This window comes from Anomaloglossus baeobatrachus, chromosome 1 (genome assembly GCF_048569485.1).
Source record: "Anomaloglossus baeobatrachus isolate aAnoBae1 chromosome 1, aAnoBae1.hap1, whole genome shotgun sequence".
Taxonomy (NCBI): domain Eukaryota; kingdom Metazoa; phylum Chordata; class Amphibia; order Anura; family Aromobatidae; genus Anomaloglossus; species Anomaloglossus baeobatrachus.
The window spans coordinates 924,849,602-924,864,218 of NC_134353.1; positions in this window are offsets into that span (position 1 = coordinate 924,849,602).

The following is a 14,617-nucleotide window of genomic DNA, read 5'->3' on the forward strand; positions in this document are numbered from 1 at the left end:
GTGGAGAGTCTGGTTGCTAGGTGGCGTAGGCAAGAACAGGAGAGGAGGAGCAGTGAGCCAGTTCAGTGTAGAGTCCAGGGAGCTCGAGTGAGGAGCAGATCCCTGGAGCTGTGCAATCTGACAGCGTCCGCGCAGTGGCTACAGACGGGGGAGAACGGTCAACTAGGAGTGCTACCTGAAAGCCAGCTTCAGCTAGGGAGTGCAACGGAGTGGGAAGTAAGGAGACTGCTAGAGAGCACCAGGCCCAACCGGGCGGCAGATCCCGAAGCAAGGATAGATTCACCTTTCCCTGCTAAACCTGCCGGTGTGGGGCTCTCAAAGCCCACACCACAACACCACAAAAGCCGCAGCCACGTAACCGCAGTAAGGGCCCATAGGTCACAGGAGGCAAGCAGCTGGAGTGGCCTGGTCCGGGGAACAAGCATACGGCGAACGAAGGGGAGAGAGAGGCTGCAGCATCTTCCCTGGGTGACCCCCATAGGGACTAAAAGTCGGGGTCACCCCAAACCACCAAGGGCTAAGGAAGGCGAGTCAGTAGTCACCCTCATAAAGTCAGCCTGAAGGATACCTGGTTCCCATCTGGTTCATCTCAGCTACGCCCGGGCTACTCACCCTGCCATCAAATGTGAGTAAAGCCCTTGAAAGACAACTCTGCCTGTGTGAGTCATTCTGCGACTTGTGGTACTACAAACTTACACCGGGCCCTGGGGCTTGCCTCACTCTCAGGAGGCTATTCCAACTAACTGCACACACCATCAGCCCCAGGCGACCCTAACCTGCAGTGGCGGTCCCCACTGACCGCAATACTGAGAGTGGCGTCACGATCAAAACAGAAGATTTCCTACCAGTGACGGAGATCCAGCAACGTGGAGTCCCTGAAGGTAACGCACCGACACCGACACAGCGTTTGCGGGGCTTCACATCGGGACTATGGGGAGGGGGTAATTGACAGGGTAAGAGATGGTTAATTATATAAGAGTCAGTTGAGTTTAGGAAGTGAAGATCTATTGAGCAACAGTTACGGATGGATAGTGTCACAATAGGTACAGGGAAGTACCAAGTGAACAGCAAAAAGAAAAGGAAGGGGAACCCTGTGTTTAGGGAAGATGGTGACCCCTGACCAAGCCTACCACTGGTCTCTGGGTTCCCTCACCACCCTAGATAGATTCCGCAAATATGCGCCGGGCCGGATACCTGACCCTAGGATGACCCTGATCTGGGCCCTAGGTAGGGAGCGGATGGGATGAGCTCTTCGTCAACCCCATTAGGCACTAAAGGACACACAGGGATAAGAAACAAGGGAAAACCGCAAACCACTTATCTCTAGTTGTCTCAGGGAGAGAAGCTGCAACAACCACCAACATTCTCCTGATGTATGCAAGCCGCCTGCTTACACTGCAGCCTAGATAAAGATGTATCAAATATCACCAGCACCGAGTAATAGGAATAGAGATGAGCGAACCGGTCCCGGTTCGGCTCGAGGCGGTTCGCCGAACGGGGGGTCTGGCTCGAGTTCGGCTCGTCGAACGTTCGACGAACCGAACTCGAGCCCATAGGAAACAATGGCAGGCAATCACAAACACAGTAAAACACCTAGAAAACACCCTGAAAGGTGTCCAAAAGGTGACAAACAACTCACAACATAACACAAACACATGGGAAAGTGACAAGGACATATACTCATGTGAAAACAAAACAGCTGGACAAGGAAAAAGAGGGAGACACACAGATATATGAGTATATGCAAAGAAACATCGATTCCATTATTGTGCAACTTGAGCCCTGCTCATTTTAGGCTTCCAATCTGGATAAATTGCCTGAGCTCGCCACGTACGCCTTGAGGATCTTGTCGTGTCCTGCAGCCAGCGTTCTCTCGGAACCTGTCTTCAGTGCTGCTGGGGGTCTGCTGGCAGATAAGCACACGTGTCTGTCCACTGACAATGTGGACCTGGCTCTCAGAGGACTTTTCTTCCCCTGGGTCAGCCAGGGGAGGCGAAAGGCACGCGTATTTTTGAGAGTGCTTCATGCAAAGCATCTTTTTCTTTGTCAAAAGGGGGGCTCAACCGATGCCAGTCAAGTGGGGTGTGTGTGGCCCAGTTAGTGGCAACGAGGGAGACTGTGGTTGGAGTCCCCTCGCTGTGTCTCTAAAAGAACCAAGATGAACAAGTCATGGCTCTCAGAGGACTTTTCTTCCCCTGGGTCAGCCAGGGGACGGGAAAGGCACGCGTATTTTTGAGAGTGCTTCATGCAAAGCATCTTTTTCTTTGTCAAAAGGGGGGCTCAACCGATGCCAGTCAAGTGGGGTGTGTGTGGCCCAGTTAGTGGCAACGAGGGAGACTGTGGTTGGAGTCCCCTCGCTGTGTCTCTAAAAGAACCAAGATGAACAAGTCATGGCTCTCAGAGGACTTTTCTTCCCCTGGGTCAGCCAGGGGACGGGAAAGGCACGCGTATTTTTGAGAGTGCTTCATGCAAAGCATCTTTTTCTTTTTCAAAAGGGGGCTCAACCGATGCCAGTCAAGTGGGGTGTGTGTGGCCCAGTTAGTGGCAACGAGGGAGACTGTGGTTGGAGTCCCCTCGCTGTGTCTCTAAAAGAACCAAGATGAACAAGTCATGGCTCTCAGAGGACTTTTCTTCCCCTGGGTCAGCCAGGGGACGGGAAAGGCACGCGTATTTTTGAGAGTGCTTCATGCAAAGCATCTTTTTCTTTGTCAAAAGGGGGGGTCAACCGATGCCAGTCAAGTGGGGTGTGTGTGGCCCAGTTAGTGGCAACGAGGGAGACTGTGGTTGGAGTCCCCTCGCTGTGTCTCTAAAAGAACCAAGATGAACAAGTCATGGCTCTCAGAGGACTTTTCTTCCCCTGGGTCAGCCAGGGGACGGGAAAGGCACGCGTATTTTTGAGAGTGCTTCATGCAAAGCATCTTTTTCTTTTTCAAAAGGGGGCTCAACCGATGCCAGTCAAGTGGGGTGTGTGTGGCCCAGTTAGTGGCAACGAGGGAGACTGTGGTTGGAGTCCCCTCGCTGTGTCTCTAAAAGAACCAAGATGAACAAGTCATGGCTCTCAGAGGACTTTTCTTCCCCTGGGTCAGCCAGGGGACGGGAAAGGCACGCGTATTTTTGAGAGTGCTTCATGCAAAGCATCTTTTTCTTTGTCAAAAGGGGGGGTCAACCGATGCCAGTCAAGTGGGGTGTGTGTGGCCCAGTTAGTGGCAACGAGGGAGACTGTGGTTGGAGTCCCCTCGCTGTGTCTCTAAAAGAACCAAGATGAACAAGTCATGGCTCTCAGAGGACTTTTCTTCCCCTGGGTCAGCCAGGGGACGGGAAAGGCACGCGTATTTTTGAGAGTGCTTCATGCAAAGCATCTTTTTCTTTTTCAAAAGGGGGCTCAACCGATGCCAGTCAAGTGGGGTGTGTGTGGCCCAGTTAGTGGCAACGAGGGAGACTGTGGTTGGAGTCCCCTCGCTGTGTCTCTAAAAGAACCAAGATGAACAAGTCATGGCTCTCAGAGGACTTTTCTTCCCCTGGGTCAGCCAGGGGACGGGAAAGGCACGCGTATTTTTGAGAGTGCTTCATGCAAAGCATCTTTTTCTTTGTCAAAAGGGGGGGTCAACCGATGCCAGTCAAGTGGGGTGTGTGTGGCCCAGTTAGTGGCAACGAGGGAGACTGTGGTTGGAGTCCCCTCGCTGTGTCTCTAAAAGAACCAAGATGAACAAGTCATGGCTCTCAGAGGACTTTTCTTCCCCTGGGTCAGCCAGGGGACGGGAAAGGCACGCGTATTTTTGAGAGTGCTTCATGCAAAGCATCTTTTTCTTTTTCAAAAGGGGGCTCAACCGATGCCAGTCAAGTGGGGTGTGTGTGGCCCAGTTAGTGGCAACGAGGGAGACTGTGGTTGGAGTCCCCTCGCTGTGTCTCTAAAAGAACCAAGATGAACAAGTCATGGCTCTCAGAGGACTTTTCTTCCCCTGGGTCAGCCAGGGGACGGGAAAGGCACGCGTATTTTTGAGAGTGCTTCATGCAAAGCATCTTTTTCTTTGTCAAAAGGGGGGGTCAACCGATGCCAGTCAAGTGGGGTGTGTGTGGCCCAGTTAGTGGCAACGAGGGAGACTGTGGTTGGAGTCCCCTCGCTGTGTCTCTAAAAGAACCAAGATGAACAAGTCATGGCTCTCAGAGGACTTTTCTTCCCCTGGGTCAGCCAGGGGACGGGAAAGGCACGCGTATTTTTGAGAGTGCTTCATGCAAAGCATCTTTTTCTTTTTCAAAAGGGGGCTCAACCGATGCCAGTCAAGTGGGGTGTGTGTGGCCCAGTTAGTGGCAACGAGGGAGACTGTGGTTGGAGTCCCCTCGCTGTGTCTCTAAAAGAACCAAGATGAACAAGTCATGGCTCTCAGAGGACTTTTCTTCCCCTGGGTCAGCCAGGGGACGGGAAAGGCACGCGTATTTTTGAGAGTGCTTCATGCAAAGCATCTTTTTCTTTGTCAAAAGGGGGGCTCAACCGATGCCAGTCAAGTGGGGTGTGTGTGGCCCAGTTAGTGGCAACGAGGGAGACTGTGGTTGGAGTCCCCTCGCTGTGTCTCTAAAAGAACCAAGATGAACAAGTCATGGCTCTCAGAGGACTTTTCTTCCCCTGGGTCAGCCAGGGGACGGGAAAGGCACGCGTATTTTTGAGAGTGCTTCATGCAAAGCATCTTTTTCTTTTTCAAAAGGGGGCTCAACCGATGCCAGTCAAGTGGGGTGTGTGTGGCCCAGTTAGTGGCAACGAGGGAGACTGTGGTTGGAGTCCCCTCGCTGTGTCTCTAAAAGAACCAAGATGAACAAGTCATGGCTCTCAGAGGACTTTTCTTCCCCTGGGTCAGCCAGGGGACGGGAAAGGCACGCGTATTTTTGAGAGTGCTTCATGCAAAGCATCTTTTTCTTTGTCAAAAGGGGGGGTCAACCGATGCCAGTCAAGTGGGGTGTGTGTGGCCCAGTTAGTGGCAACGAGGGAGACTGTGGTTGGAGTCCCCTCGCTGTGTCTCTAAAAGAACCAAGATGAACAAGTCATGGCTCTCAGAGGACTTTTCTTCCCCTGGGTCAGCCAGGGGACGGGAAAGGCACGCGTATTTTTGAGAGTGCTTCATGCAAAGCATCTTTTTCTTTGTCAAAAGGGGGGGTCAACCGATGCCAGTCAAGTGGGGTGTGTGTGGCCCAGTTAGTGGCAACGAGGGAGACTGTGGTTGGAGTCCCCTCGCTGTGTCTCTAAAAGAACCAAGATGAACAAGTCATGGCTCTCAGAGGACTTTTCTTCCCCTGGGTCAGCCAGGGGACGGGAAAGGCACGCGTATTTTTGAGAGTGCTTCATGCAAAGCATCTTTTTCTTTGTCAAAAGGGGGGCTCAACCGATGCCAGTCAAGTGGGGTGTGTGTGGCCCAGTTAGTGGCAACGAGGGAGACTGTGGTTGGAGTCCCCTCGCTGTGTCTCTAAAAGAACCAAGATGAACAAGTCATGGCTCTCAGAGGACTTTTCTTCCCCTGGGTCAGCCAGGGGACGGGAAAGGCACGCGTATTTTTGAGAGTGCTTCATGCAAAGCATCTTTTTCTTTTTCAAAAGGGGGCTCAACCGATGCCAGTCAAGTGGGGTGTGTGTGGCCCAGTTAGTGGCAACGAGGGAGACTGTGGTTGGAGTCCCCTCGCTGTGTCTCTAAAAGAACCAAGATGAACAAGTCATGGCTCTCAGAGGACTTTTCTTCCCCTGGGTCAGCCAGGGGACGGGAAAGGCACGCGTATTTTTGAGAGTGCTTCATGCAAAGCATCTTTTTCTTTTTCAAAAGGGGGCTCAACCGATGCCAGTCAAGTGGGGTGTGTGTGGCCCAGTTAGTGGCAACGAGGGAGACTGTGGTTGGAGTCCCCTCGCTGTGTTTTACATGCTTTTAGAAGGGCATGAAATGGCTTGGAGGTTGACTTTCATCATATGCAAACTGTTGGCTACCAAAATGCTGCCTTTCCAACAACTGTGGTTATAGGCAATGAGGAACATACTGATGAAGATGAGACGCAGATACCCGATTGGGATGACAACTTAAATATTCGGTCAGGGCAAGAAGAAACTCGGTCTGAGGGGTAGGGGAGTGCAAACACAACAATTGATGATTAAGTTCTAGATCACACCTACTGTCAACCCACAGTCAGACACTCGAGGAGGTCAACAGAGGCGGTGGAGGAGGATGCAACCGACGTCGAAGTAACCTGGCGCCTTCCTGGACACAGTCGGAGCACTGGTAGCACGTCTACAACTGCATCCTCAGCCACCACTCTGCCTCTGAGCATTATTCGGGGTGGATCAACAGGTCGCATGGCCTCTAAGCCTTGCCTAGCCAGGTCCTTTTTTGACATAGAAAAAGATCGCCCAAATTATGTGATCTGTAAAATTTGTCATGGTTCTCTTAGTAGAGGTCAAAACCTCAGCAGTTTGACAACTTCTTCCATGAATCGTCACATGAATAAATATCATATGGCCCGATGGGAAGCTCACCGTGCTGCAATGCGGCCTAGCGGAGCGAACCATCCACCGCCTGCCCCTTCCAGTGCATCCGCGCGCTCGTCATCTTCTAGGACTGTGGGGACAGCTGTCACACCTGTTTTTCCACCCACAACTTCCACCACTGTAACCGCAACAGGCAGTTTGCTTGGTAGGTCGTCAGTTGGTTTGGAAGGGGAAACAAGTGAGTGTGTACAGCTCTCTCAGACATCGATAGCACCAACTTTGGATGAAGGCAACATCATGTCTCCGCCTGCACTTTCCTCACAAAGCTGCATTTTTCCAGGGACACCCGACTCAACACCGTCTACACACAGCAGCCAGATCTCTGTCCCTCAGATGTGGTCAAATAAAAGGCCACTTCCTGCGACCCATGACAAAGCGAAGAGGTTGACTCTATCCCTCTGTAAGCTGTTGACTACAGAAATGCTGCCTTTCCGCCTAGTGGACACACAGGATTTTAGAGACCTTATGTCTGTCGCTGTGCCCCAGTACCAGATGCCTAGTCGCCACTACTTCTCTAAGAAAGGTGTGCCCGCGCTACACCAGCATGTCGCACACAACATCACCGCTTCCTTGAGAAACTCTGTGTGTGAACGGGTGCATTTCACCACCGATACTTGGACCAGTAAGCATGGACAGGGACGTTACATGTCGCTGACTGGCCACTGGGTAACTATGGTGATAGATGGTGAAGGGTCTGCTGCACAAGTCTTGCCGTCCCCACGACTTGTGTGTCAATCCTCTGTCTGTCCAAGTTCCGCCACTGCTTCTGCATCCTCCACCTCATCTGGGTCCTCCACCTCCGCCCCAAGCCTGCCTGGTCAGGCCACCAGCGTTCTCACTGCGCAGAAGGAATCACGCACCCCTCATTACTATGCTGGTAGCAGAGCGCAACGGCATCAGGCGGTCTTTAGCTTGACATGTCTTTGAAATAGGAGTCACACAGCGACTGAGTTGTGGGCAGCTCTGGAGACTGATTTTGATAAATGGTTGTCTCCACTCAACCTGCAGCCTGGTAAGGCCGTGTGCGACAATGCTGCAAACCTGGGTGCGGCCCTTCGCCTGGGCAAGGTGACACACGTGCCTTGTATGGCTCACGTGTTTAACCTTGTTGTCCAGCAATTTTTAACACACTATCCCGGCCTAGATGGCCTTCTGACCAGGGCACGGAAACTGTCTGCAGTGCTCACTTCCGCCGTTCAACCGCCGCACCTGAGCGACTTGCATCGCTCCAGAAGTCTTTCGGCCTGCCGGTTCATCGCCTGAAATGCGATGTGGCGACACGCTGGAATTCAACTCTCCACATGTTACAGCGACTGTGGCAGCACCGGCGAGCCCTGGTGCAATACGTCATGATGTATAGCCTGGGCCAACGAGATGCAGAAGTGGGGCAGATCACCCTGATGGAGTGATCTCAGATCAAGGACCTATGCACCCTTCTGCACAGTTTCGACATGGCGACGAATATGTTTAGCGCTGACAATGCCATTATCAGCATGACGATTACAGTCATTTACATGCTGGAGCACACGCTAAACACTATTCGTAGTCAGGGGGTGGGACAACAGGAAGGGGAGGAACTACAGGAGGATTCATATGCGCAAGACACAACAACATCACCAAGGTCCAGACGTTCATCATCACCAACGCGGCAGGCATGGGACCATGGGGGACAGGGATCAACAAGGGCGCATGGTAGCAGGTGAGATGTTGAGGAAGGTGCAGGAGGACATGAAGATATGGAGGACGAACTGTCCATGGACATGGAAGACTCAGCAGATGAGGGGGACCTTGGTCAAATTTCAGTTGAAAGAGGTTGGGGGGAGATGACAGAGGAAGAAAGAACGGTTAGCACCTCTATGCCACAAACACAGCGTGGACTTGGTGCGCATGGCTGCGCAAGACACATGAGTGCCTTCTTGTTGCACTACCTCCAACATGACCCTCGTATTGTCAAAATTAGAAGTGATGATGACTACTGGCTTGCCACACTATTAGATCCCCGGGACAAGTCCAAATTTTGTGACATAATTCCACCCATAGAAAGGGACGCACGTATGCAGGAGTATCAGCAGAAGCTGTTACTCGATCTTAGCTCGGCTTTTCCACCAAACAACCGTGCAGGTGAAGGGAGTGATTCTCCCAGTTGTAACTTGACAAACATGGGACGGCCTCGTCATCTTCAACAGTCTACCCGTACCAGTAGGACCGTATCTGGTGCTGGTAACAGCAATTTTATGGAATCTTTTCATAATTTTTTTAGACCCTCCTTTGCAAGGCCACCAGAGACAACAAGTCTGACACATAGTCAACGGATGGAGAGGATGATACAGGAGTATCTCCAAATGAACATCGATGCAATGACTTTGCAAATGGAGCCTTGCTCCTTTTGTGCTTCAAATCTAGAAAAATGTCAAGAGCTCTCCAGTTACGCCTCGAAGATTTTGTCGTGTCCAGCTGCCAGCGTTGTCTCTGAACGTGTCTTCAGTGCTGCTGGGTGTGTGCTGACAGATAAGCGCACGCGTCTGTCCAGTGACAATGTGGACAGACTGACGTTCATCAAAATGAACAAGTCATGGATCCAGAAGGAATTTACTACCCCTGTGTCATCCTGGGGAGAGTAAATGCTTGTGGATTTGGAATGTGCTTGATGCAAATCAAAACATCCTGTTTGCAACTAGGGCACAAGTGCTGCCACTGATAAGGTGTCTGTGTGGGGCCCAATTTTTGGAAAAAAAGGGAGACTCCGCTTGGAGTAACCCTTGCTTGCTGTGTTTTTTAAAAATGATACAAGATGAACAGATCTGAAGGCAAGATGAAGCCAACATCATGTCTCCGCCTGCACTTTTCTCACAAACCTGCATTTTTCCAGGGACACCCTACTCAACACCGTCTACAGACAGCAGCCAGATCTCTGTCCCTCAGATGTGGTCAAATAAAAGGCCACTTACTGCGACCCATGACAAAGCTAAGTGGTTGACTCTATCCCTCTGTAAGCTGTTGGCTACCGAAATGCTGCCTTTACGCGTAGTGGACACACAGGATTTTACAGACCTTATGTCTGTCGCTGTGCCCCAGTACCAGATGCCCAATCACCACTGCTTCTCCAAGAAAAGCATGCCCGCGCTACACCGGCATGTCGCACACAACATCACCACTTCCTTGAGAAAATCTGTGTGCGACAGGGTGCATTTCAACACAGATACTTGGACCAGTAAGCATAGACAGGGTCATTACATGTCACTGACTGGGCACTGGCAAACTATGGTGAGAGATGGAGAATGGTCTGCTGTACAAGTCTTGCCGTCCCCACGAGTTGTTTCAATCCTTGTTCTGTATGTAGAAGTTAATACACTGCTTCTGCCTCTTCAACCTCGTGTGGGTCCTCTACCTTTGCGCAAACCCTGTGTGGTCAGGCCACCCTTCCTTGCAACTGCGCACAAGGACTACCACACACCTCCTTACTATGCTGGCAGCAGAGCTCAATGCCATCAGGCGGTCAAAGTTTTACTTTGAAATGTATGGGAAATGTGAGTCACACCGCTATTACAGAGAATAGTAGTCAGGCAGGGTCAAAACATTAATTGAGGAACAGGAACAGAATGGGACGGCCAGGACTTAATCAGAAAACAAGCAGAGGTGAAATGCGTATCGGCCAACAAGGTACATAAACAGCAAGCAGGAAAAGTAGTCAGGTAACAAGCACACAAAATCATAAAACTGAACTGGGGGTAAAATTAACCAGAGGTTCATAGCTATGTCTGGCAGTGGTCTGCAGACAGGATGGGCATAAAAAAGGGTGTGGTGTCTTCCCATTGGTTGTAGCTGAATGATGGTATTTCATCTGTGAGATACCCACCAGCTACATTCAGCCAGAGATTCTGCATCTGTCAAGGTAATGCAGCCCAGTGGGTGAGCATAACCTGCGTCCACCTGCGCCGCTGGCATCGACTACTCTCCCATCATCAGCACTATTCATGAAAGGAACACGTTGTCACCTGGCGACCGGAGTACAAATTGACGGAGCGGACTCCGTTGGTGACTTAACAGCCGTGTGCGGCAATGATGCAAACCTGGCTGCGGGCCATCCTCAGGGCAATGTGACACACGTGCCTTTTATGGCTCACGTGTTGATCCGAATTCTCCAGCAATTTTTAAAACACCATCACGGCCTACATGGCCTTGTGCAGCGGGCACGCTCGCTATGTGCTCACTTCCATCGTGCGCACACAGCAGCTCAACAACTTTCATCACTCCGGAAGTCTTAGGGTCTGGCAGTTAAACGCCGGAAATGCGATGTTCCGACACGCAGGAATTGGAATCTGCACATGTTGCAGCGTGTGTGGCAGCACCGCAGAGCCCTGCTGAAATACGGTAAGACATATAGCCTGGGATAAGTTGATCCAGAGGTGGTGCAGATCACGCTGCTGGAGTGGTGTCAGATCAAGGACCTATGCACCCTGCTACACAGTTTTGAAATGTCGACGAAGATGTTTAGCACTGGCAATGTCATTCTCAGCGTGACAATTCTGGTCATCTACATGATGGAGCACACTGTAATTATTATTCGGAGTCAGGTGTTGGGACAAGAGGAAGGGGAGGAAGTACAGGAGGAGTCATATGCGGAAGGGATAACAAGATCTACGAGGTCCAGATGGTCAGCGGCACCTATGCGGCAGTCATGGTGAGGGAGAGGGATTAACAAGGGCGCATAGTATCAGCAAAAAGTGTTGATGAAAGTGCAGGAGCCCATGAAGAAATGGAGGACGAACTGGCGATGGGCATGGAAGACTCAGCAGATGAGTGAGAGCTTGCTCACATTTCGGTTGTGCGAGGTTGTGGGTAGAGGGCAGAGGAAGGATGCACGATTCTCACCTCTCTGCCACCAACACACCAAGGACTTGGTCCTCCTGGATGCACAAGACACATGAGCGCCTTCTTGCTGCACTACCTACATGACCCTCGGATTGTATGAATTTGAAGTAATCCTGAATACTGGGTTGCCACACTGTTAGATCCCCGGTACAAGACAAAATTTGGCGAACTAATTCCTGCCATAGAAATAGACGCACGTATACAGGAGTATCTGCAGAATGTGGTACGCAATCTTAGATCTACTTTTCCACTAAACACCAGTGCTGCACAGAGTGAATCTCAACACTTTGTCATGGATAGGAGGAAATGGTCTTTTACTTGTCCACATCGGAGGGACCGAGGGATGGCTGCTGTGCTGAGATGGCGTTGAGTACGGTGTCCCTGCACAGTTGCACTTTTGGTCATATCCCAAAATGAGTTGAAAAAGGACAGATGCTGTTGGAAAGGGGAACAGGTGTGTTGGAAAGGGGAAAAAAATTTTGGTCCGTGGATTTGGTGGTTAAACAACTGTAACATTTGCTGAAGAAACAACATCTGTTACAGTGGGACTGGCAGATTTGGATAAAGTGGTATATAATCTGTGACCGCTATATAACAAAAATTAATAAGAAAAGAAAGAGAAAGGTATATATCACCTTCAGCAGTCAGTGTCCACCGTGCTCCCAGTTGGAAAAGGAGAGGTTGGCAACTTGAAGGTTTGGTGGAGGATACAGAGCTGTGTGGCTATGAAACTAATAGTAGCCTGAACCGAGTTAGACGCCATTCGGATCTGGAGACTGTGAGCCCTGTTAGCGTCACAGGGTCCACATGCCCACCCAGCCCAGGAACTCCCTGTTAACAACACAGGGGCCATTGAGTACGCTGACCGTGTGCGTAGGGGCCACACCTGTGGACAGCAGGCGCATCAGCAGCAGCAGGCCTGTTAATGCCACTGGGCTGCACAAGCAGGACTGTTAGGACAGGAGCTGGTCTTAACCGTTCTGCGTTACCAACTGTGGTGGTGGCCTGCATCCACCACCCTATCCCTGCCTACCTCTGGCCTAAAGCCGCAATGGGTTCAACACATGGAGGTGTGCTCTTTCGGAGCATAATAGAAGACTGCGCACCTCCTTGTTGGCTCCAGCCCCTTTTATAACCTGGGTCCGCCCCAAACCAGGGTGAACCACAATGCACCTCCTGGAGACAAAAGCAGAGTGACACGTCATGAGTGGCATAACTAGCGTCCTATTTGGAAACGCAACTTCAATGATGACCTCATGGCTGCCATGACCCAAACACCTCACCAGTCATCGTCTGACCATCAATAATGCGGTGACAAGTCATAGGTGTGGGCCTCTGCAAGCCATTTGGGAGGACACCTGATGCCCTGTGGTCTATATGGGACCCCCACATCAGGGCCAGGGCCAAAGAGTTCATTACCGGACCTAGTCTCTGATGCAGGAAGTGCCTGAGCATGCTCAGTAGCATGAAATACAGTCTCTGAAAAAAGACTATCAGCTTTAGCATGGTGTCTAGGCACAAAACAGGACTTAGACCCGGCACAGAATGCAAGCACCTGTGCAAAGAGGCTTTTCACACTTAGTGTGGGAGCATGCGCTGTATCCCGAAATGAAGACTTAGCGTCAGGAATGGCACAGTCAGGCTGAGCATACTCACTAGGCGAAACACTGTAATTATGCTGCAGCTGGGGTACATCGGCACACGCATGCGCACTAGCTGCCTCTCCACACTTAGACGTGGAGGGGAAATTTGTCTTGGAGATGCTGTCTATGAACAGAAGGAAAAGCTAAAGGAAGCCTGACTTTCTATCCCTCCGAATTATGAAATGCAGCAATGAATTCCATGAGTTTGCTATAACATTAGCGTAGCTAAATGTGCATGAGGGTGTGATGTAGAGGTGCTAGAAATAGCTTGTCACCAGTGGGGCACTAATGGAATACAACAGCCAGTTCTATGATGCCACAAAATGGCAGTATTTTGTGCTATCATTATAGCTTATTAAAAACAGAGCACGAGGTTGTCATGCAGAGGTGCTGCACATAGATTTGCAGTAGTGTGAATAGACAAAAGTACAATAGCCACGTTTAGGATACAACTAGGTACAGTGAGTGTTTGCTAGTATAATGGCTGAGTTTAAAAAAGTTTGAGTGTGCAATGCAGGCAGATGTCCTGCAAATATCGTTCCAATACTGTGAATTGACAAAAGTACAATAGCCACGTTTAGGATACAACTAGGTACAGTGAGTGTTTGCTAGTATAATGGCTGAGTTTAAAAAAGTTTGAGTGTGCAATGCAGGCAGACGTGCTGCAAATAACGTTCCAATACTGTGAATAGACAAAAGTACAATAGCCACGTTTAGGATACAACTAGGTACACTGAGTGTTTGCTACTATAAATGGCTGAGTTTAAAAAAGTTTGAGTGTGCAATGCAGGCAGACGTGCTGCAAATAACGTTCCAATACTGTGAATTGACAAAAGTACAATAGCCACGTTTAGGATACAACTAGGTACACTGAGTGTTTGCTAGTATAATGGCTGAGTTTAAAAAAGTTTGAGTGTGCAATGCAGGCAGATGTCCTGCAAATATCGTTCCAATACTGTGAATTGACAAAAGTACAATAGCCACGTTTAGGATACAACTAGGTACAGTGAGTGTTTGCTAGTATAATGGCTGAGTTTAAAAAAGTTTGAGTGTGCAATGCAGGCAGACGTGCTGCAAATAACGTTCCAATACTGTGAATTGACAAAAGTACAATAGCCACGTTTAGGATACAACTAGGTACAGTGAGTGTTTGCTAGTATAATGGCTGAGTTTAAAAAAGTTTGAGTGTGCAATGCAGGCAGACGTGCTGCAAATAACGTTCCAATACTGTGAATTGACAAAAGTACAATAGCCACGTTTAGGATACAACTAGGTACAGTGAGTGTTTGCTAGTATAATGGCTGAGTTTAAAAAAGTTTGAGTGTGCAATGCAGGCAGATGTCCTGCAAATAACGTTCCAATACTGTGAATTGACAAAAGTACAATAGCCACGTTTAGGATACAACTAGGTACACTGAGTGTTTGCTAGTATAATGGCTGAGTTTAAAAAAGTTTGAGTGTGCAATGCAGGCAGATGTCCTGCAAATATCGTTCCAATACTGTGAATTGACAAAAGTACAATAGCCACGTTTAGGATACAACTAGGTACAGTGAGTGTTTGCTAGTATAATGGCTGAGTTTAAAAA